The sequence below is a fragment of the Chroicocephalus ridibundus genome, chromosome 12 (assembly GCF_963924245.1).
Source record: "Chroicocephalus ridibundus chromosome 12, bChrRid1.1, whole genome shotgun sequence".
Lineage (NCBI taxonomy): Eukaryota > Metazoa > Chordata > Aves > Charadriiformes > Laridae > Chroicocephalus > Chroicocephalus ridibundus.
Genome location: NC_086295.1, coordinates 17,787,806 through 17,811,880, shown reverse-complemented (window position 1 = coordinate 17,811,880; position 24,075 = coordinate 17,787,806). Strand labels below are relative to the sequence as shown.

At 58.0% G+C, this 24,075-nt stretch overlaps 1 protein-coding gene across 6 annotated transcripts in view; it reads right to left on the bottom strand.

Annotated features, from left to right (window-relative positions):
* Positions 1-24,075, bottom strand: part of DLGAP4 (DLG associated protein 4) — a 179,612-nt gene that overhangs the window by 94,030 nt on the left and 61,507 nt on the right. The window contains exon 1 of one of the 6 annotated variants that reach the window (XM_063349696.1): positions 8,181-8,199. The exons of the other annotated variants lie outside the window; for them this stretch is intronic. The gene's annotated coding sequence lies outside the window, so the exon portion shown is untranslated. Of the gene's footprint in view, positions 1-8,180; positions 8,200-24,075 lie in introns of those variants that run through there. 6 annotated transcript variants of the gene reach the window in all.

Here is a 24,075-nt window from a genome sequence, read left to right as displayed (position 1 = left end):
TGGGAGACCACGCCAGGCCACCCCCAGCCAGCCTCAGGGCTGATGGCCTGGATGAGGATCTGGGATGGAGGAGGATGAGGACCAGGCTCCAGAGATGCCTCCTGCCAGGCCCATCTGGGCGGCCCCCGGGGAGCGCTGCCTGGAGGAGCCTACCCCACGGCTTCTGCCGGCTACCGCGATAATTAACTGTTGCTTTGGAGAAGACAGGAAATGAGCAGGAGGTCAATTTTCAATTTCCCAGATGTATATAACCAGTTTCTTCTAGCAGGCAGCCTGAAAATAAATCTCCATCAGTCTAGTTACCGCTTAATTAACATCACTAGCTACAACATGTATTCCCCAGCCCAGACAAAGCCGGAGCTCATCCACTATTGATGTACAATGAGATGGAGCCGGGGCTGGGGCACGGCTGGTGGGAATTCTCTAGCCTGAAATTTCATTCCCGCTGCCCAACATGCTGGATGTGTCCTGCTCAGGCAGGGAGGCTCTGCCTCAGCTTCCCACGTATTGCTCCGGGATGGGGATATCTGCTGTGGTCTTCCCCAGAGCTGCCTGCTTTTGGTGGCAGTTGGCACGGACGACTGAAAGAAATTTGGTGAAACAACTCTAGTTTGTTTCCTTTTTGCGCAGTTTGGAATAAAGAAGGAAAGGTGGCCCCGTGGGCGAAACACTTCCCGGCGCTACCACTCTGCCCAAGAAAATCTCGTTTTTCCCACAAGAAAATCATGCTCAGTTTTCCATAAGCAAGCGTGGTTTTGGTAAGTGAAGAGGGTTGGCCATTCCAGAGAGAGATTTGGGTAAAATTTACAATAAGCGTGCTGGAGCTGTCATGGGAAACGGCCACCGTGTCCAAAAGCAGTTTTAACAAGACGCAGCCACCAAAGCCCAGCTGCCAAAGCCCCACCGCCTGATGAAGACCAGCCGGCGAAGCGGGGCTGCAGCCTATGGGCGCTGGGGTCCAAGTGCTGCCGTCTGCTGGTACCTGGGGCCTCCCCTTCCCCAGTGTGACGGAGGTCCTGTCCCAGCCACCCCAGTTTGGGGAGGCTGCTGGGTGCCCAGCGCAGCCCTGGGCTGGCAGGGCCAGCGGCGTGGCCAGCCCAGCCACTCAGCGCCGACTCCGGAGGCTCCCTCTCCCCAGTGTGCGGAACGTCGAGCGCTCTTCTTGCTTGGGTCCTGTCCTCGGGGCGGTTTAGGCTCTGGGTGCAGCTGAGGGGGGGAAGGAGGTGTGAGGGTGGGAGTGTGCCCCAGGTGCGCTGCCTGCAGTCCCTGGAGCAAGTCATGAAGGGAGTATGAGCATCACGCTCTCCTGGTACGCTCAGGAAATGTCCATCCCAGCGGTGTCCTCCACTCTTGTTCCGGCCCTCCCTGCCACCGTATCAGACCCAAACCACCCCCTTAGGAGTGGGAGCTCAGGGAACAGCACTGTCTTACATTTTGGGCATGTCTCATCTCTCCTCTGGGGAAGGGCCCACCTGGCAGAAACACCTTGGCCCAGCTCTCCCGCCGCGCCAGGCAGAAAGTGAGGGGTCGCGTCTCCCGCTCAGCCCCTTGTTCTCGCTTTTGCTATGTGGGTTTTATGAGAAAGGCGGGCTTAAAGCAAAACCAGCCTGTTTCAGCTGGAAAGCCAGGGAAAGGAGTCAGGAGACCAGCCTGAGCAGTAGAGAGGGGACAATGGGATGCAGAAACCCATCCTGGCTGGCGGCAAGACCCACAACGACAGAGAGGCATCTTGGATGGGACATTCCCGGTGGGACAAGAACGGCCTGTTCCCTGATGGGAATGACACTGGGAGGTTCCCTTGGTTTTGGGAGAATTTTAAGCCACGTGAGGCCCCGCACCAGCCCATCTACTGTAAGACATCGACCCCTTGCCTGCCCGAGGAATGTCAAATGCCCTTCTGGCCTGAGACATCCAGGCAGCGTTCGCCTCTTCTTCTGCATCCAAAGGGTAGACGGTTGGTAGCAAATGTGCTGGCAGCCGGTGAGCTGGGCTCTGTATCAGGGGTCGGTGCTGTAATCCCCCTTCCCACCCAAGCCAGAGGGATCCCAGGCACAGCCCATACCCCGGGAGCTAGCCTAAGCCGGTGGCAACCTCCCAGGACTGCTCAGACCCTACCAGAACTGAACCCTGCTTCTTTCTTCAGCTGGCCACCTTCTCTCTGCTTTTTCTTTTACTCCCCATTGGTGATTTCTGCTCACCCGCTGCCTCCTCACCCCGGTTTGCAAGGAGAGCTAACACTATCCCCACCAGGTGACCTGGCGAAGGAAGAGCGCATCGGCTGTTAGCATCAGCCCACGTGAAAAAAGGAAGGAGTCAAGATGAAAGAATCCATTTCTCCTCCTATCATCATCCCGCTTGGCACTTATCTTCAAAGCACTGTACAAACATTAACTAATTAATCCTCCCGACGCTCCTGGGAGGAAGAGACATATTAACATGACTCTTATTTTAGGCGCCCGATAAACACAAAGGATAGATGGGCCAGGAGACACCAGACAGGCGAAACGGGCAGGTCACGCCAGTTACTCCGTTCTTCCTGTTGAATATTGCGGGGTTTGTGAGTCAGTGGATGTGTCCCAGGCAATTAGTGGGTGTACTCACGCGTCGGGGGGCGGCCAGAAGCGGAGGAGGTGGAGCGGAGGGCAGAAGGGGAAGCGCTGCAGAAATACAGGAGAGACGGTAAAACGGGAGGAAGGCGATGAGCCCCGTCGTCTGCACAGATGGACGGACGGACAGACTGCTGTAAAGGCAAATGCCGCAGGATGGGGAGCTCAGCAGCTCCCCTGGTAGAAGAGACAGGCGAGAAGGGAACCTGCAGGGCCACGTGCAAGGGACAACCCCCGGCGCTGGGGACACGGCAGAAAGCCGTCACCAAAAGACCCTTCGTCTTCAGTCTGACTCTCAGAGTTATCCATCTCCAGTGGTTTCCCTCCTCCCCTGGCAAAATGCACTGCCAAAGCAGACGGACGCTGGCGTTTGGTGCAGCACACCGGGACACAGGGTCTCTTTTGGCTCGGAAGCCGGGGGCTCGCCCCAGGGATGTCTGGCACTCCAGCAGCTCTTCCTGCAGCGGGAGAGGTCAAGGGGGGCAGGTGCACAGCCAGAAATCAGGGAAAAAATAATTTTGAGCTGAGCAGCACTAAAATTCACATTTTTTAAAGCCACCTGGAAAGTCAAACCAATTTTATTTGGGCCCAAGCAAGAGCTTTCAATTCCAGCTTGACAGAATTTTATAAGTTTCATAAAATTAGACTAAAATGGAAGGAAAACTCTGACACTGCCGCCGAGGCATCCCGGAGGAAAGTATTGAGATAAAGCGTTTTGACTTGGAAAAAAAAAAAAAAAGGATTTTGACCTGCTCAGTTTGGCAGGTGAGTTTCCCTAGAAGAGCTAAAAGTCAAAAGGTGAAGTTTTTTTCCCACTTACTTAGAAAATGATTTTTGGCTGCAAAATTCCACTCCTCGCAGCTCTCCCGCCTGGTGCAACACGGGGGCACCCTGCAGAGGGTGGCAGAGCCCTGGCACAGGCTGCCCAGAGAGGTGGGGGAGTCTCTGTCTCTGGAGACGTTCAGAACCCGCCTGGACGCGTTCCTGTGCCACCTGCTCTGGGTGACCCTGCTCTGGCAGGGGGTTGGACCAGATGATCTCCAGAGGGCCCTTCCCACCCCTACCATTCTGTGATTCTGTGATTCTTCCAAGCTGCTGGCTGGTCCCGTGGGCACCAGGGCTGGCAACCCCAGGCCACCCGCTGCTTCACAGCCCTTGCGGGCAGAGCGGCTGGTGTTTGGTCTGTGGGCTCAGACGAAGAGATGGAGCATTGCTCCCCGAGGCCAGCAGCAAGGGTTGGGAGAGGAGACACTCACCAGTGGGTGACAGGGGCCAGGCCTCTCCAACATCTACAGCAGACTGGTCGTTGGCACTTCTTGGAGAACCTGCCAAATCCTCGCCACGGTTGATGAATGCTGAGGGGAACCTCCTAGTCCTTCTAGTCCCGTCTGTCATGTGTGGCTTCAAGAGTGAGCCCACCCATGCCGTCAGCCCTGCCTCTTCTGCTGACATTTTGTATCAAACATCCTAATTACAGCACAGTAGTTCTAATTGCAATTATCCCTCCTTTATTGCTGCAGTTTATTATTGCTGGAGCACGATCATCCTGGCACTAGGAATTCATGAAGCAATAACACAACCTGGCCTCCATGCCCAAGGTCTGAAGACCTAGCGGGAACAGAGGGACCATTTCTGCTCCCACAGCTGGTCCTGTGGGACATGGGCTGGAAGGTGCAACCCATCTACACCTGCAAGAAGCCCACAGCCGGGGTTGGGCCAGGATGTTATATGAAGAAGTCACCATACCCCTAGCTACGGCCATGTTTAGCCTCACCTCCTAACACCCACCCTCTGGCAGCCCTCTGCAACGCTCCTGAGCCGTGCGGACCAACTATCTTGTCTGCCTGCTGGTTCTTGTCGTTTCTCACCATGACACCCTTTATCCTGCCTGGAACATAATAGATAGATCAAGCATCTTAATTCTCCCTCTGGAAGGCAACTTCTGTCTGCGATTTCTTAGTGTCCCATCTGAAACACAGAGCCCAGAAAGAAGCGCGGCTGCTTTAGCAGTGATTTTGAGAGACCTGGTGTGGGCAGGGAGCCATCTCTCCGTTCCCGTTACGGATTGCAGGGGAGAGATGTAAGGAGCTCCCGGGCACAACAGCCGGGCTCTCCCCGCAGCAGCTCCCCACAGTGCTGATTTGTGCTTTTGTCGGAATTTCCAGCTTGAACACCTCCAAACATCGCACCATTTCTTGTGTCCTTTCGCTGAACTCTGTCTTTCTTCTCTACTCCAGTGTTTACCCAGTAATGCATCAGTAGACAGCTGTCGCATCCCCTCTCTTTCACCACTCCAAACACGCCTGGCATCCTTGGGGTTTGCAGGTTGACTCTGCTCCCTTAGGATTGGCCTCGCTGGGATCTTACATTTACTGCTTCTGCAACCTTCATTCCTAAATCCTTTCCGAGATCACCGCATGCCAGGATCCCATCCCCTGCTCCTGTAAAGCGCGACCTGCGTTCAGCGCTCCTTGCAGCCGGCTGGTAGAAAGGACGTTGGCTGCAATGCAACCCCCCCGTGCCAAGCAATGCGGATCCATCTGTGGAACTGTGCCGCCTTTGCCACTGGGGCTGGCGGGGGACCGGGCCACCTGCCGACAGCCGGTGTCGGCCCCTGTTCTCTGCCTCTGGCCTCCTGGCCTTCTCCAACCCAACTGTTTCAGGGGATCCCCAGGGGTCTGGGATCTCCAAAGTCAAGCCAAGGTCCTGCTGTTTTCTCGGGAGTTGAGTTCAATTGGACCAGTCCAATCGCATCATGGAGAGCCTTGCCTGCTGTGCCTGAAATTATAGCTGCTAAATTTTTAAACATAGCAGCATACGAAGGCCAAAAACAGAGATCAGAGGCTCTTCCTACTCGTCTGCCCACGGGTCTGGAAAGACACAGTCCATCCGCATGAGATCTTACAGTCTCTTCACGGAGTTTTTCTGGAGATGGCTACGTCTAGTTCTGGGATGCTCAGCCTTCGATAAGGCTGGAGAAAACCTGCCACAGAGCAGGCTGTGCTTTTGGCGTAGATCTGGACTCATCTCATACAGACACAAATGCACTTGGTAGGAAAAAAATGGTTTTTTTTCCTGGTCCCTCTGCATACGGAGACAGATTCCAGTATAATTAGTTCCTGTTTCTCCAAGGGGCCCCACACCAGTCAAGCACTAATTGAAGGTTTCAGGTCAGCTGCCGCTAGCCCAGACATACCTCACTATTTCTTCTGCTGTCTTTCCTACGCAGCCCCACGTCTGATGGCCTCCATCTCTCCTTGCCTGGAGAAGGGACTGTGCAAACGTTCAGCTGTGGAGAAGGGACCCGTGGGGACAGGACCTCAATGCCCCGTCTTGCCTTGGCCTCTGCTGAGCCAGTGGCAGAGATTAGCTCCTTGCCACTCCGACTCAGAAAGGCCAGAGGATGAGAAAGGGAGGGAAGCCACCGAATTGATGGGGTAGACTGCATTCCGCAAGCTGAGCCGACTGCTCTCCCTGCTCCAGGCAGAGCCAACCCAAAGTTCCAGAACCAAAGTGAGTCACAAGGACACCTGGGATGGGCAGGGAACTTCAAGATATCTGAGGTGTCCTGGAAGTCACTTTTGGGGTTGGAAACCTCCAGATGGGGATCTCCAGATTGGAGAGTGGGACCAAATGTGTCATTCGGGGATGACATCAGAACCCCTGAGAAGAAACTCCCCGTGGTCAGGGTACCCGGGCTCAGGTTTTGGGTCTCTGGGGGCTTGCTGTGTCTGACAAATGTCCCAGCATCTGCAGGGCCCAGGGAAAGGCAGGTCCTATTGTCCCCAGACAGTGGGACAAAGCATCATCAGTCAGTGCAGGGGTCCTCCTGGTGGACACGCTCTCCAGATACACAGCAGCCCCAGAGCAGCACTGAGCGATGGCTAGACATCGCTCACTGCCTGTTTACACCCTCATCCCTCGGTCGGTCCACCTTGGCTCCATGGGGCTTTTCTTGGAAGGAGGTAGAGACACAGGGTGGGAGAAAGGGGGGTGAGCTGGCTCAGTCCTTCTCCCACCCCCCGCCATGCCCAGAGCCGCCTCCAGCCAGCGGGAGCTGCTACGTCCTAACTCCTGCCCGCACCGCCTGCGGGTGGATCGCCCCCAGCCATGCTTTCTCTCCGTGTCCTCCAGCGCCTGCACTCTCTGGCCCTGATTCTCCAAGTGCCCGATTTGCACACTGTATTCGTGTGAATGCCGTTTGCTGCTACAGAAGAAAAAAAGCAGCATTTCTGGCCCTGACGACTGCCGCAGGGGCCTGTGCGCTGTCTGCCTCGGAGGCACATCGGCGGCCCGGGTGGGTGCAAGCTGCAGCTCTCGCTCCAGCTCCTCGCACATATTTACCTGGCTGCGGCAAGGGATGGGGCAGCCTGACCCCCTCCAGCCCCGTGGGGACACTCCTGCGCCCCACGGGCACAGCGGTGCCGTCAGGGATGGAGAAAGCGCAGCAGTGGCAGAACGGGTGGGAACCACAGACCTAATGAAGAGGCACCTTCTACAGCAAATCTCCGGGGGGACGCTATAGGGCAATAATATGCCCAAAGGCGAGCAGCAACAAGGGTCTCTGTCCTGTGTGTGAGCCCCATGCTCTGCAGAAGGGCACAAAGTTCCCCATGGCTTACCTGGCCGTGTCCCCACCATCCCCATACTGCACCCCAGCCCTGAGCCTTTGTCAGACATTGGTGACCGTCCCTCTGCTCCCAGGGCCTCAGCTCAAGAGATGCCACCCCCCCCCCCCCCAGCTCCCCGCCATGGGCATGGTGTGGAGGGAATGTGCGCGGGGAGGGTTTTGGAGAGGTGGGGGGAACGCCAAAAGGCTGGGCTTAAACTACGGCGTCGGAGTGCACCAGTCTCCATCAACAGGTACAGGCACGGCGAAGGCAAAGGGGGGGCAAGCAGGAGGGCGAAGGAAAGCCGCTTAAAATAGGCTGGCGGTAAAAAAAAAGGAACAAGGGCAGAGGCAAGTCACGGAGACGTTCACTCTGTGACTCACATGCAACTGAAAAAATAAGGTGGGCCGAGGGCCGTGGAGGACCAGCGCTGAAGGAACATGCCTTGGGGCACACCGGGCAGGGAGCTCCCAGGCACTGGGACACGGGCCGGGCTGGCTGCTGGGAGAGCTGCTCCCCAGGCGCTGGCTTTGCTTGCCGAGGGGCAGCTGGGGAAGACCCCACCGGGGCAGGCGCTGGGGCCACCGGTCAGTACAACGGGCGGTTTGGCCCGTTGACAAAGCTGAGGGAAGGATGTCCTCGGAGGGAGCTCCACCAGCCCAGCGCCTGCTCCACTGGGCAGACTGGCCAGGCCACGGGCATGCCTGGGGGACGCCAGCTGGAGCCCCCGCTGGCCCCACTACCCGCCCTCCCCTAAGCAAGAGATGGCCGGGTCCCAGCACCCCCCCGCACACGCCAGTCCCCATTCCCGGCCACTCCACACACCCGCAGGGCAAGCTGCCACCCAGCCCAGGGTGGTACTTGCCCCCATGCTCCCCCAGCACCCCCAGGGCCGGCTGGAGGATGCCGGTAGGACCCATCCAGCATCCGGCAACAGACACGGCCCGGCCAGAGCCACACGTACCTGGGGGGTCTGCCGAGGCCTCCCGCTCTTCATCCTCCCCGTCCGCAGCCCTCCCGCTCCCCTCGGCGGCTCGGCGGTTGCTACGGAAGGACTGTTGCCAGGAGATGAGGCGCTGGATCCGCTGGATCCCCGCGGTGGGCATCCCGCCCAGCCCCGCCGGCCGGGCTGGTGGCAGCGGGGACAGGGCTGGCAGCCACCCCCCGTGCCGGCTCCCGGGCATCAGGCGAGCGCAGCAGCACGGGTCGGGCTGGCAGGAGCTGGCGGCAGCGAGTGCCGCCCCGCGCAGAGCCTGCGAGCACGCATCGGCAACACCCAGAGGGAGATGGAGATGGAGACGGGAGCGACCTGCCGCAGGGCAGGAGCGATGCCCAGGGCTCGCCACCATCCCCCCACCCCGGCCTTGTAGCATTGTCCCTCAGAGGTCGGGGAAACACTCTGGCGATGGTCACACACGCAGCTGTGCTTGACAAAACCCAAGCCAGGTCTCACAGCGGCCTTGCAAGGCTCGTTTTGCAAAGGCAGGTGTCCGCCATCCTGCCAAAGCGCTGCCGTGCAGCCCCTCCCCGGGAAAGCCCACGCCTTGCTCTGACCTCGTGCCATTCCTGGCCTGCGCTGCTGCTCGCGCGGAGATGGGGCTGTCCCGATGCTTTGCCCTTGTTGGACAGCCCTGGGAAAATCCCAAACCAAGCGACGGGAGGAGTTGAAGGGGAGAGAAGAAAGCCTGGTCCTGCTTGATCCCCCAGGAGGTGGTTTGGGACCCAGGTTGCCAGAAAGTGCTGTTTTTTTCCCCATGAGGTTAGATCTTAACTCTCTGGTTGGTCTGGTGCAGCAGGGGAGTGCCCCGGCAGGTACCAAGAGGGGAAAGAGCAGGATAAAATGAGCAGGGGTGGCAGGACAGCCCTTTCCACAGGCGGTTGGCTGCCAGGCGATAAATGCTGTGCCCTAACCTTCCGGCAGCCCGAGAAGTTCTTCACCGAAGCAGAGTGCGATGAAATCTGAAATCCTGACTCTTTCTAAAGAAAAATCCGAGCAGAAAGGACATCTAACGCTGACTGCAAGCAAGCAGGCTCCAGGCACCCAGGGCTCTTTCGAGGGAGCTGTGGGCTTCCCTTTCTCTCTAACAGGTCGCTGTTTAGCAGCCTGATCCCGTTCTTGCCAATTCCTAACACGAAGCACACGCCTCTCCAGCGGCGAGCGGGACGTGCTGCAGCCACCGTCCCCAGCCGCCAGCCAGACCCGTGGGCCCACTGCAACCTCTCTGCGTCCCCCGGTGCAAGGCACAGCCCTGGGAGGGGAGGGGAGGGGGGGCTGCAGCGCTGGCGTTCCCTTCCGCTCACACCGGCTGTGTCCCATCTGGAAGGGGACGCAGGAAAATGAGAGCCTTTCCCAGGTTGGCTGGTGGTTCAGAGGTCTGTATCAAGGGCTTTGGGTGGCTAAAGTCACCCATTTACTCCGCTCAGCGCAAGCACCCTGCTCCTGCGTGCCTGTCTGGCAGCATTGCGTCATGCAAACAGCTAAGAACAACCATCCCCTCTTCACAGAGGGGAAACTGAGGCCCAGCAGCACCCCCAGACATGCTTTGCAGGGCTGCAACTGGGCGTCCAACACCCCAGCTCTCCCCCTGCCCCTGTCTGGTTGAATCATTCAACTGTCAAAACCCAGGACGCCAGAAAACTCTGCTTTCAGTCTGTTGTACGGCAAGAAACAGGACAAACCAAGTCTACCAGAATGCTGATCCCAACGTGCTGTTGTGGGGTCCACCGACACTGGGTTCATGAGCCCCCCTGTTGGCTCCCCAGTGATCCCAGCAGAGCCGCGCATGTCTGCGGCTCATGGTAGAGCAGAGAGAAAAGCAAATTTGGGAGGCTGAGGAAAGCCCAGGGTTCCGCAACAGAAACGCATCTAGAGCGCTACCTACACCAGGAGAACAACCTGAAGAGGAGATACCAGACCTCTGTGGACTGTGCACCCCTTCGTGCTTTGGGAACACCACACCCCGGGACGAGCACTGGTCCCCGGCCCCGGCACGGCAGCCCCACGGTCTCCAGCTGGGGGATGGCCGGGTGGCCCCAGCTGCTGGCAGCCAGCCCGGCACGCTGCGCTGGTTTGGAAATTGGGGTACAGCCACCCACCAGGTAGAGCTGGAGCAGCTCCTGCGGGAAAGCCGTCACGCCGAGACGCAGATGTCACGAATGCCTCGAAAAGGACCAGATCTGACACGCTCGCCCTTCAGCTTTAAAAATCTCATTCTGGGTCATTTATTTCCCTGTTTCTGAGACATAAAACTAGACAGGACAGGCGGGCAGCTGCGCTGGGCTTGTGTGCCCTGCAGACATCTCTGAGCAGGGCCAGCGCCGCTACCACCAGCTGACTCCCTGCATGAACATCACATCTCCCCGTACCGGCTCCCCAGGGGTTAACGTCCTGCAAGACCCCCCAAGGACAAGTCGGTGGGAGCAGCGGGGAGCCAGGGGCACGCTGACACCCTGGCTGTGGTGGGCACCCAGCAGCCTGAAAGCAGTTCACAAGGACTTTCCTGCATCGCTTTGGGAGGGAAGGAGACCTGGGTGAGCCGAAGCTCGGAGAGCCGGAGCTTTGGATGAAGGCGGGACAGCGGCTGTCCCACCACGCACGCAGCTCCTTGTGGGGCAGTCCCTCCCCAAACCCCGCAGCGCTGGTGGCTGCGGCCCTGGGAACGACTCACTGCAGCCCAGGGCGAGGAGAGCGTTGCAGTGTAAATCGTGGGGAATGTCCGTAACCCCTCACAACCCGGCCTGTCTCGGCAGTGCGGTGAGATGCTCCCTCTTGGGGTGCTTGGGCGTAGTCTCAGCAGAGCTCGGGGTCGTGGCAGAGGGGTTTCCCTGGCAGCGCTGCTGCCCAGGGCTTCACCACGTCTGGCTTTGAGCATCCTGCACCCATCCCTGCCTCCCAGGGCGCCAAGGCTTTGGGAGCTCGTTGTGGAGCCATCTCCCCCGAAAGGCAAAAATCTGCCCCTGGTGCCTGGGGGCTCAGACTTTACCCTACTGCAGAGCACTTCTGACCCCATCCATCCCCCGAACGCAGGGCGCCGCTCCTCAGCACGGTGCTAGCGTGAGCCGCATGCCTACAAACCTGGCAATGATCGTTCTGAGCCAGGAGATCAGCCAGGTATTAAGCGAGGCCCTCAGCCAAACCTTCAAAAGCATGGAGTATGTAATATTAATGGAGAGCCACGGAGAAAAACACTCGCTCGGTCCCGAAGAAACACAGAGAACAAGACAGAAAGGGATTACCAGAAGCAGTCCTGGGCTCGCTATGAACAGGGCAGGGACAACGCACATTCGCCGAGACAGATCCGAGGCACAAACTAGTCGCAGGAGAAGGAGGTTATAAACCATCAAAGCCCTTTTAACCAAAATTGATAGTAGATGTGTCTTAAATCCCCCCCGACACTGCCCACAGAAGCGGGATTCACAGCTACAATTGACACCGCCGCGCACCTGCTCTCATAAGCAATTCCTCAAGTCCCCATTTCACCGCTGTCGCTAAAGCACCTTACACCTTTCCTTCGGAAAAAAGAAAAGAGAAACAAACCAGCAGCAAATACCTTTCTTTTGCCTGGAAATCCCGGTTTGCAGAACTAAGCCTGCTGCCGCCGCCGGGGTGATGGGGTAACTGGCCCACGACCCTGCACCTGTAGAGCCTTGAGGCCACTCCAGCCTGGCCAAGCTCCCACCCCTGGGGAGGGGGCGAAGCCGGTCGGGGGCTGTTTTGCCGCACAGCAATTCTAACCTGGGCCCACAGGAGCCCCTGGGGGCCCCCGCGGGTGGCAGAGCTTCCCCCCTGCACCCCCCCAAGGGGAAGGTGGGAGCCTCTCAGCCAGCCCAGGCGGCCCAGGCTGCGGTGCCACTTGGCACTTCTGCAGGACATTTCCAGAGCTTTGCCCCCAGCTTGGAGTTCAGCGGCCGGTTTGTTCATCCACAGACAAGCGCAGCACCTGGGCAGCTCGTGCGAACTTTGCGGCTCGCTGTGTTCGCCATGGACTCCACACGCTGCAGCTGCAGGAGCCGCGGGCTTCCGCGAAAACCCAGCTTGCTTTCCTGTATTTCGACTAGCAAAGCTCTGGCCTTCTGATTGCAGCGCTACGACGGCATGCCAAACAGCTTGGAAAATCAGAAAGAAGCAAATAAATCTCAGCATGTGGTGTTTTCAAAATCTTCAATCTCCGGCTTTGCCAGAAAGCGAAACGTGACATCGGAGCATCCAACATTGATTGTCCTGGTCTCCCATGTCTGGAAACATGAGGTGTTTCTAAAACCACTTCAGTGCCTCTCTGCAGACCTCCTCCCGATGTCTCAGAGAGTGGAGGAGCCTGGGGCCATGGGCTGATCTGTGCCAGTGAGGATGGAGGAAGGCAGGGCTAACAAGGGTGCCTGCGTGACCGATCCTGGGGGAACACAGGCTCCCAGGGGTGCCGGGTGGGGGGCGCAGGTCCAGGTGTGCCCCACACTACTGAAAATGGAGGGACCCATGGGCGAGTTAGGTGGGTCAGCCCTGACCTGAGCGTCCTCAGGGATGGATCCTACTGGTGGTGCACAGCTCCTGCCTCGGAGCACTGACTTCACCCCGGCCAGCTGCGAGCGCAGGTGGCACTTGCCATTGGCGCCCTCCATCAGCTGCCCCCGCTCCTACGCCCCCGCAGACTCTCGTGCCCATGCTCCCCATGGCCTCTTCCAAAGCCCGGTTGCTCTCAGGAGCGGAGCCGGTAAGGTGCTCAGCTGGGTTATCTCGGTTAGAGGATTCCTCTCCCCTCCCAAGCGCGCACGCGCCTGCACGCACGTGCCGACACTCACACACGTACCCATGTGCTGACACAGCTCCCCAGGCTCCGACGTGGCAAGGCAGAGCCATGGAAAGTACCCAAGAGAAGGAAGAGCAAAGAAGAGGGAGATCAACCTGTTGAGAAGACCCCAGGAGCGCTCAGGTGACAAACAGGATTTCGGAGCCCCTGAAGGAAGAGCTCCCTGGGAGCTTCTAACTCCCTCTCCGTCTCCAGAGCTCTCCTTGTGTGTGCCAGTGGGCTCCTGATGCTAGCGTGTGGCCACGTGGGCTGCTTTCACGAGCCCCACTCCTGTCAGGAGGTTAGCTGCATTCCTAAACCTCGGCATCTGCCTTGTGCCAGCATCGCTGGTGTCCTGTGTGCTGGTCCGTTACAGCGTCCTGCGCGCTGGTCCGTCGCGTGTGCCCTGTGTGCCGGTCCATTGCCAGTGTCCTGTGTGCCAGTCCGTGGTGTGTGTCCCGTGTGCCGGTCCATCACCGTCTCCTCCGTGCCGGTCCATTGTTGGTGTCCCGTGTGCCGGTCCATCGTGTGTGTCCCGTGTGCTGGTCCCTGCGGCCTCTGCACGCCCTGCCCAGAGGTGGGGACAGCCTCTCCCCACCGCAGTGGAGCAGGAGGGGACAGAGGGTTCTGCCAGGGCACGGTCCCCGGGGGCTGTCGGCATCCCACCAGGCTGGTGCAGCGCGGAGGAGCTGGGGCCACGCTGGGCTGGGCTGGCAGCAGGAATGCTCATCCGTAGCTGCCCATACCTCTCCTTCTGTGCCACCCGCTATTTTTGATGAGGTGGACGCTGAAAGGTCAGGCCTTCTTCCGAACGCTTCTGTGCTCGGGCTCTGGAGATACTCCTCTCCGAATCCCTGTTAAGTCACTTAAACCTTTTGGCGCCTCAATTCCCCATCTGTGAAGCAAGGCTTATGATATTTCCTCTGTCTGTCTTACCGGGATAGCTCATAAGCCATTTGGGACTGGAAAAGTCTCTGAATATGAATTTGTGTCTGGCTCGCAAAGTGGGGCCCTGGGCTCGTTAGGGACCAATGCGATGGCTCGTGCTGTGTCTAGCGAGGGGAAACGCGATGCTGTGGGTACTTGCTCTGCTGCTCAGCGATGGGAGTTTTGCAGGGATGACACAACACGCGCTCCCAAGGCTGCCGTGTCATTCCAAATCGCACTCCCATGTAACGAGCGTGGTGGTCTCAGCTCAGGCATCCACAGACACCAATTATCTTGTGCTGTTATTTGACCGCAGACTCTTTGCCAAGGGGTCAGGACAGGCCACAGATACCCTTCAAAGACAGGGCTGCTGTGGTGCTTGTGTGTTCACACATATTTATGCTATGCAGAAGCGCAACACCTCAAATGAGAGTTATGCTCACCTAAAGCGGCGACGAACATCCTTCTTTCGCACTTTCCCTGCTGTGTCCCTGTCCCTGTCCTTCAAGGCTGGCTGTGTAAGGACGACGCAAATAAACAGAGAGTGACCAGAGGAAACGGGGCGCTGCCGGCCTCGGCTAACCCTCAGGCACCCCTAAACCAGCACGGCGGTTTAGGGTTCACGGTTCACACCTTTGTGGGACCCCCCTCATGGGGGTTCCACAGCAGAAACTCTCCGGAAAGGTGTGCGCGCTAACGGGGCTGATGCATAAAATGCCCAGGGCTTCCTGGGGGGGCTCCCAGGGGATGTTTGGGGATTGACCCAGGGAATTTGGGGATTGCACAATACTTGTTACAGGATGGTCTGGAGAAAGGTCAAAGGTGGGGAAAGGGAAGGATCCGGGTAGAACAGGGAGGATCAAGCGCGCAGTCTGTCCTGCCTTCTTACATTCCTGTGTGGCGCATCCTTGTGCGTGCGTGTGATCCAGATCCACTAGTGAACTCCGAGCCAGGTGAACCAGTGAGGGCAACGGGCCATGCCGGAGCCAGATCCTGGAGAGACTGAGGGTCTGGGAGGTGGATACCGAGGTGGCTCGTGAAGGGTTTTTTCCCTGAGCTCTGAGCCTCAGGAGCAGGATGGGGCTGTTCATGCTACCTACATCCCTCCCTGCCCTGGCTGCTGCTCCCCCTTGCTGCTGCCGGGACCTGGCAACAGTGGTAGGAAGCGGTTCCTCACCTCCACCAGATCCCTGGGACCTTCAGTTCACGGGATAGAATCACGGAATCACAGAATCACGGAATCTTCAGAGTTGGAAGGGACCTCTAGAGATCATCCAGTCCAACTCCCCTGCTAGAGCAGGATTGCCTAAAGCACATCCCTCAGGGCTGCATCCAGGCGGGTCTTGAAAATCTCCAGAGAAGGGGACTCCACACCCTCCCTGGGCAGCCTGTTCCAGTGCTCTGTCACCCTCACCGTAAAGAAGTTTTTCCGTGTATTTGAACGGAACTTCCTATGTTCTAGCTTGTGCCCATTGCCCCTTGTCCTGTCACTGGGAACCATTGAAAAGAGCCTGGCTCCGTCCTCCTTAAACCCACCCTTTAGGTACTTGTAAACATTAATCAGGTCCCCCCTCAACCTTCTCTTCTCCAGGCTAAAGAGTCCCAGCTCTTTCAGCCTTTCCTCATAAGGGAGGTGCTCCAGTCCCATAATCATCTTGGTTGCCCTTCGCTGGACTCGCTCCAGTAGTTCCCTGTCCCTCTTGAACTGGGGAGCCCAAAACTGGACACAGTACTCCAGTTGTGGCCTCACCAGTGCAGAGTAGAGGGGGAGAATGACCTCCCTCGACCTACTGGCCACACTCTTCCCTATGCAGCCCAGGATGCCATTGGCCTTCTTGGCGACAAGGGCACACTGCTGGCTCATGGATAATTTGCTGTCTACCAGGACCCCCAGGTCCTTCTCCTCAGAGCTGCAGACCCTGTATGTAGAATGACCCTGAACAGTTCTGGCCAAGGACAGGCTTAGAAATAACATCTGGGACAGGACAGGCTGAGAATCCTATTAATTGCCTGGTCGCTCTGTGGTTTGTTTGCAGGCTGCACCTGAGCAAGTACAGCTCAAGAGCGTCACTGTCAAAGTTGGAGCTGGGATGCAGGTCTGGCATAACAACCCTGAAGGCATGCCAGGAAAGCTGCTTTTTGGCACCCGAAGCTACGCGTTAATAGCAAGATGATAATATATTGAGCCCTACCTAGTCCTGCCTTTGAAACTAACTATCATCGGGGCATCTTGCGCTGCTGGCTGGGGAGCGCGATGCGCTGCCAGGCAGGATGAGCCGACAGCGTCAGAAACACCTCCAGAGACAAGGCAACATCAGGATGCCATGGAGCGCCAGCCTGAAATGGCTTCCTTCCCTCTCCTGTTCGCTCCTCCTCATGCAGCACCGTCCCCGTGGGAGCCGGCGTGGCCGTCCCACTGCACTCCAGTACCCGGGACTTCTCTTTCTCAGCTCTTCCACGGGGCAGGGATGCTGCACCCTTGCTTTACACAGGTCTAGTGGCAAGTGGCTCATTCAAGATCCCCATGAGAAGTACGTGATGGACTCAGGAGGATAAATTCCTGCCCCCGCACCCAAGTCCGGCCCAAGTCCGGACATGGGGGTCACGCTGCGGTGCTGTGCCGTGGCACCGGGCTCTCCGGGACAGACAGTGCCTGCGGAGCAGGCTGCCCTGGGCTGGGCTGTGTTAGGGTTTGAGAAACCCACGACAATTTATTGCCATTTAGGCAATTATACTATCATCCGACGACCCCTACCCACCCGGCAAGGGGAATCGGGGAAAAACAAGGAAACACCAGGGTTGAAACATAAATAGATGTAATAGGATAAGAGTAAATATTTAACAATGATAATACTAAAGAACCAGTATTGATCCCGGTACCAATATAAAATACACAAGGACTATGCTCAGCCCGTTCCACCAGCAGAAGCCGTGCACTCCCCGCAGGGGACTCCCAGCAAATGTGGGACACTGCGAGCGCTGCGGCTTCGGGAGGAAGGGAAGGGCTCAGGGCTCCGGCACCGGGGCAAGGAGTTCTCTGGATCACAGCCATCAAGGGAGAGAGAGACAACGCAGCAAACTTTCTAATTTATATTGCACGTGGCGTTCATGGTATGAACTAATCCTGTTGGCAGCCTGGGTCGAGTGCCCGGGTCTCGCTCCTCCTCATCCCTGCACCTGGCGAGGCTCAAAAACACCGAGATGTTGAATCTCACAGAGCCTAGCTGGCTGTAAAGGAAATATTTTCACGAATTCAGATACTAGGGTCTTCTAAAAGTGCAATTTTCCCAAGCATTAGAAGAGGAATTAGTCCTGTGTGGCTCAACCCAGGACAGGCCGGCTCAGTGGGCCAGCACACGGGCTCAGAGGGTCGGGAGAGGGGCCTTTGCCTGAGTGAGAAGCAGCAGAAGGAAGGGGACGTCGCACCCTGCCGGGGGGCGCCTCAGCCCTCCCTGCTCTGCAGCAGCAGCCCCCACTGGCCTTTCCCCACCAGCTCTTTTGATCCACAGATCTCAACATGCTTCTGAGCCCTTCGGAAGGGACAGCGGGACACGATGATTTGCTCTCTCCAGACCTGCTGCAGCCTGGGCTCCTGCTGACAGCTCTCCCCCTGCACTTGGGGACGAGGGCTGGCGGGCGACGTAGGCAAAGGCCGTGGCACTTATGAATGCAGCTCCTCCGGGAAAACGTGGTCAGCAGTGACTGGCCAGCAAAACCTCACAGAACAAGCACACTCTGCGTGACGAGCGAGCGCCAGAGCCACCCCACTCATACCACCTGGGGACGTGCACGCTCTGTCTCCAGAACATGGGACAGGCCGTACTGTGCCCTCCTTGTTCATCCCAGGACTGAATCCCACTCTAAAAACGTTGCTTGACTCATCGGAAGGCATGTTTGGAAGTATTTTTTTACCATCAATAGGATAAAATAGCTTTTTGGCAGGGAGGGCGTGAGGGCTCCCTGGTCTCCTCCACCTCAGAGAGGAACGGAGAGCAGAACCAGGCAGGGGAAGGAAAAGTGCTGGGCAGAGCCTGTACTGTCCATCTGTGATTACCTAAGAACAGCTGTTAATGTCATGCGTGGCCAAAAACGGGAGTCGGAAGCACAAGAAGGAGCGTGGATGAGTGCAAGGGGCAAAGACGCGCTGTCGCTCGCTGCCCGCTCGCCTCCTCCTACCTCCCCAAGCAGCGGCAGCAAAGCTGCAGCACGTCCCTCGCTGCTTTGAGGCCCCCTGCTGAGATCCCCTATCATTGAAGGTGTTGATGTTGGAAGTGGAGACAGTGAAGTGACAGGTCTAGCAAGGTTGAGCCCAGTGGAAGCCCATGAGCATCATTCCTGGACAGGGAACGCCACGTGGCCGGCTCCGCAAGGCTGGCGCGGTCTTGCCACGGGGCTCAGCGCCGGCTGGGAGCCTGTACGGCCCCGGCTCAGGCTCCTCTCCACTCCAGAGAGACGCTGGTGCCAGCTTTAACTTAGCACCCTGGGAGCTAGGAGAACTTAGCTTGCTCTAGGCTTGGCGTCACCATGACCCAGGAGCTACCGGAATCCCAGTTAGGAGATCAAACCTCTCTGCAGGGCACGGCAGGGAGGCAGCAGATGGGTCACTCTCTGTGTAAGCACCCGGACTCTGGGCTCCGGTGCCCACCAAGCCTCTGCCTTCACGGGGGAGAAGGTGCTCAGCATCCTTCAGGACCTGCCTTGAGGCCTCTCCTGCAGTTGACCAGTTGCCCAGGCTGGGAGCAGGGTTTGAATCGGCAAATCTGGCCCCTCGAAGGACAGAGGCACGCCTGCCCCCGCAGCGACATCTCTCTGCAGGGAAGGGCATCGAGGGTGAAGCTGCCTCTTGTGCCTGTGCTGCACCAGAAGAGGCTGAATGCTTCGGGGACAGGAGAAATTTGGGTCAACGAGAGTAAACACCCCCCCAGATAACACCAAAACCCTCAGCCCCAAGAGCTCTGCTGATTTCCTACCTGCGGAAAATAACCCCCAGAGGACAGGCAGCACCCAGCCTAAACAAGGTTTAATTTGCTGTTGACAATCCAGGCGGTAATTATATTACCAGGTACCTGGCTTTTCATTAAGGCCCCACGCAGACGTTACTTTTCTGGAGCTGACATAAATGTGCTCATTTTTCTTCATCAAAGAAGCACACGCGCTCCTGGCTGTCTCCCCAGTGACCTGGCACAGCACCGGCGCTGTGCCCCTTCGCGAAGCCACACTCCCTGCCACTCGCAGGGTCCCCTATTGCCCCGAAAGGGCACGTGGACCCAGGAAAGAGGTTCTCCGTGGTCCCTGCCATCGGCCATGTCCCTGTCACCGGTTTAACCCTGCTATCATCCCCAGCACTGCCATCATCCCTGTCCCCACAGTCATCCCTGTCCCTGCCGTCAGCCCCCGGCTCTGCCGCCAGCCTCTCCAGCACGGGCAGCACGGACCAGGCAGGGCATTTCGCTTCCCTGCGGACAAAGTCTGGCACCTCCAGGCTACTTTGGTGGGTGAGCCAGGGAGCTTGGCTGAGGGGCCCTCCCCAGTGACGGCTCTCATCGCGGTGCCCAGCCAGCCTCACGCTGCCCACGCATCCCCTTCTCCCTGCCAGTGCTGGGGACGTGGCCCAGTCCAGGGTGTCCCCGGCCGCTCACTGCGGACTGAGCGAGCCCAATTTGATCAGAGCCGCTGGCGCAGGCCACGTGGAGAAAGGCTACGGCTTGTTCTGCTCCTGGGGTCCCATGGCTGTCGTGGCACGGGATGGGCTCCAGCCTGCCAGCAGCAGAACCAGCCGGTAGGTGAGCGACGCGGGGGATCCCTGAGCCTCGCCTGAGGAACAGGGGACCAGCATCCCAAAGAGTACGGGCAGCACGAGGGGGACGGCACCAGACTCTGCTTCTACCTTGACGACCCAGGATCCCTCAGTCCGCTGGGGAGCGGGGAGGAGGAGCGGGATGGGAGCAGGCCAGCTGGCCTGGCAAGGCTGGGGAAGACGGAAAGCCGGAGACTGAGCACCCTGCAGCCTCCCGGTGCTGTCTGTGCGATTTTGGTACAGAAACGCACAGAGCAAGTTTGTGGCGTTGCCAGTGCTGAATAACCCCTCACTCTTCATTTGCTTAGAAAAGCCTCTTCCTGTATTAAATACTTTTCTGGCAGCAAATGTGAGTGGATCCCTGTTTAAGTGCCCGACCGCTGGGAAAGAGCGGCGCAGACGGGAGTCTGGTGCCCAGGCTGAGCTGGCGCGGCCAGGGGAAAGCTCCCAGCAGCTCTCCAGAGCGGGGTGGCCGGCTTGCCAGTCAGGAGATGTCACCTAGATGACAGATCTCTGGCTGAGACGCGCTGCCTAGATGAAGCGGTATTTCTTCCCTCCGCCATCATTTAATCTAAGTGCTCTGGGGACAATTTGCAGGGGAGGAGGGACTCAGCAGCCAGCTGCAGGGGAGAGGAGAGGGGCAGAGCTCCACGGACCACGCAGCCTCCATTCACTCCCTCTCGGCAGCCCTTCATGAAAGCACGGATGCGACGCGAGGGGGCCCGCAGCTCGCTGGCACCCGCTCTGCGCAGCCCCGCCGCCGTGAGCCCTGGTCCCCCCACCTCCCTCTGCCCTGCCAGGGCTGGGACCCTTGTCCCCGTGCTGCCAGCCACCCTCTGGGCTTTGCAGGCCCTGCCATCAAGGCAGCACAGGGGACGCTCAAGTATTACAGAATCACAGAATCACAGGCTGGTAGGGGTTGGAAGGGACCTCTGGAGATCACCCAGTCCAACCCCCTGCCAGAGCAGGGTCACCCACAGCAGGTGGCACAGGAACGCCTCCAGGCGGGTTTGGAATGTCTCCAGAGACGGAGACTCCCCCACCTCTCTGGGCAGCCTGTGCCAGGGCTCTGCCACCCTCAAAGTCAAGAAGTTCCTCCTCATGTTTAGGTGGAACTTCCCATGGCCAAGTTTGTGCCCGTTACCTCTTGTCCTGTCGCTGGGCACCACTGAGAAGAGCCTGGCCCCATCCTCCTGACACCCCCCCTTTCAGTATTTATAAGTGTTGATAAGGTCCCCCCTCAGCCGTCTTTTTTCCAGACTGAAGAGACCCAAATCCCTCAGCCTTTCTTCATCAGAGAGGTGTTCCAGTCCCCTCAGCATCTTGGTAGCCCTTTGCTGTCCCCTCTCCAGCAGTTCCCTGTCCCTCTTGACCCGGGGAGCCCAGAACTGGACCCAGCACTCCAGAGGCGGCCTCCCCAGTATTGCCGGAGCATTGCACGGATCCCGCACCCCTGCTAGTTCAGGCTCCTGCTCTCCCTTGGAGCAGGGCCCAGACTGACCCCTCGCTCTGGGATCACCAGCCCCACGCCGTACCACCAGCTCAGCGACGGTGTGATGGACATCACTACTCCTGGTGTGCCACCACAGATTGCAGGAATCCTAATCCTGACCCAATCACCGCTGAATTGCCACCCTCCAGGGTGGTGGCACTCGCTGTACGGCCTTAGCATGGCACCAATGGATCAAACGGGAAAAGGCCCTCCGGCCACCTCAGATCCAACACCCTGCTTCATCGCTGGGCATGATGGCTCCAAATCAATGGTGCTCTGTTGGGTCTGCCTTTTGTGGACCAGAAACAAAGGCTCACTTCAAGATGTTTAACACCCAGTTCTCCTTTACCTTCTTCACAGCTTCTCATGACTATTCCTGCTCACCGCTGGCTACTTTATCATGATGCCTCCAGCCTCCTGGAAGCTAGAGGTGTTCTCTGACCTTCAGCCTTAGACAATCAAGCTGTTAGACTCACAGAGGTGCATGGTTTTTCTAGACCTCTTATACTTGAGACCTGGGTTAGGAGTTGCAAGGCTAAATAAGTTAATAATGGCAAGACCCTCCAGATGCCATGATAGATGTCCTTCAGGACAGTCCGACTCCCTGGTGCAACTGGGTTGATCGTGGGGGAGATGAACAGCTAGAGCTGCTCCTGACTCCTAGAACCTTGTTTCCAAAGAGACATGTTTGCTGCTTCACCTCCACCTCCTACCCGTCCTTGTCCTCCTCGCTGTGACAGAGCTGCTCCTTTGCCCATGGGAGCGCAAGGCTGGCTGCGGTGCAGGCTGCCCTGCAGCGGTACCGGGATGCTCTGCCAGCATCGCTGCTCCCACCACTCGCCTTGTTTTCCCCTCTCCGGCTCAGCAGTGTGCTTGCCTGTGTGCTCAAAGACTCCTTTACCTTGGATTTGGCAGAGCTTGGCCCAAAAGTTTGGGGTGGGTTCAAATCCTCTGGGAGCAGCGTGGGAATGCAGTGCGATAGCACGCTGAAATGGAGATCCCAGCCACCTGGAAGGGGACAGTCCGTAGATCTGAAGACAGCACACATGCTCTCTGAATCAAGGTCACTTCGTGAGTCACATTGCAGCCCGTACGGAGTTTTCTCTGGGACGGTAGCACTCCACTAACAGCAGCAGGGAGGAGGAATTAAGCCTGTGCTTTGTCAGAGCTGCAGCAGGGACTGCTGGAAGGTCGGGTCCTCAGGCACGGTGAGAACCACAGAAGTCAACAATACGTTTGCTTTCAATGAGGCAGGTACAAACGCCTCCAGCTGCCCCATCGTTCTGGCCCGGGGAGCGGGCAGGGGTGGAGGCTGGCAGGGCTTCTGCTCTGGGGGGTCGGGGACCAGCCTTTCTCTGCAAGCGCCTGTGCTGGGCGGCCGCAGGACCTGCCTGCCCTGGGCTCTGCTGCTGCTGCAGACCATGACTACAGGTTATGTCTACATCTGATGAAAGCAGGGACCCCGGAAGGACTTTCTGAGCCTAAAAATCATTGGCACATCCCCATGACCCTCCAGGGCCTGCCTGCCCGCAGGGGCTCCAGCCAGGGAACTGCTGTGTGTGAGTTAGTGACACTGTTCTCTTACCAACAGCTTGATTGGACTCATAATAGCAGCTTCATTAATCAAAGGTGTTGTAAGAAACATTGGTTGTGACCTGTGCCTCCCCCAGCTCGCCCCCCTGGCTGGGCAAAGGCAGCCCCCGGCGCTGGCAGCTCCCGGCGGGGCTCCTCGGTGCACAGCTAGGTGGTGGAAGTGGGACAGGCTTTGCACCCTGCCTGCGGGGACTGCTGCCCTTGGTCTCCAGCTCTCTCCAGCGGGTTTTGTTGTTTTTTTTTTTTTTAATTCCTGAGAATCAGCACTCGAGGCAAAGCCAGGTCAAGTCAAGACTCCCCTGGGGGCAGAACGTCGCACGCCACATCCCACGTAGCGGACAGAAGGGAGGCCAGGGCACCACTGGTGACTCATTCCCACAGTGTGAGAAAGCTGCTCTGGGAGACTCCTGAAGCCACAGGGATGACGACAGTATCCCTGGATGGCCGAGGGGCTCCTTCACCAAGGCTCTCTGGCCCCTGCAGACAGCTGTCAGCTCCAGCTCACTGCTTGGCTGCATCTGGGACTCAGGCCAACTTCATGCTTGAGGGTCCTGGCTGCTGAGCCACGTCCAGGATGCCACATTGCTCCTGCCAGCTCCACAGGTCAAAGCGTGTTCAGAGTCACCTTCTTGAGATGTGCTCCGACCAGATTGAGCTGAGAAGGCACGCGCTCTGCAGCTCCAGGGGCGAGAGGTGCCGAAGGCTTGCAAACCTCTGATCCTGTACCAGGGACATCTGCTGACATTCAGAACCACGGGCTCAGCTGCGCCAGGTCTAAATTTGCATAGAGTTTGCAGCAGGGAGCTCAGAGACTTCTATTTATCTTTACAAATGGGAAGAAAAAACCCACCTCATTTAGCTGTAGTCTGTCCACATTCACAGTGGTGACCAACCAACTGACTTGCTCCTTGGCTACGAACATGCCTTTTTCCAGCGACCTGCCGGGCTGGCCCAAAGCGTACCCCTGGTTGTTCCATTCAGAGTCAACCTCCCTGCCGGTGTGAATCATAGAATCATTTTGGTTGGAAGAGACCATTAAGATCGTTGAGCACAACTGTTAACCCACCACTGCCAAGTCCGCCACTAAACCATGTCCCTCAGCGCCACGTCTACACGTCTCTTAAATACCTCCAGGGATGGCAACTCAACCACCTCCCTGGGCAGCCTGTTCCATTTCTGCGACGAAATTTTTCCTAATATCTAGTCTAAGCGTCCCCTAGTGCAACTTGAGGCCGTTTCCTCTTGTCCTACCGCCTGTTCCTTGGGA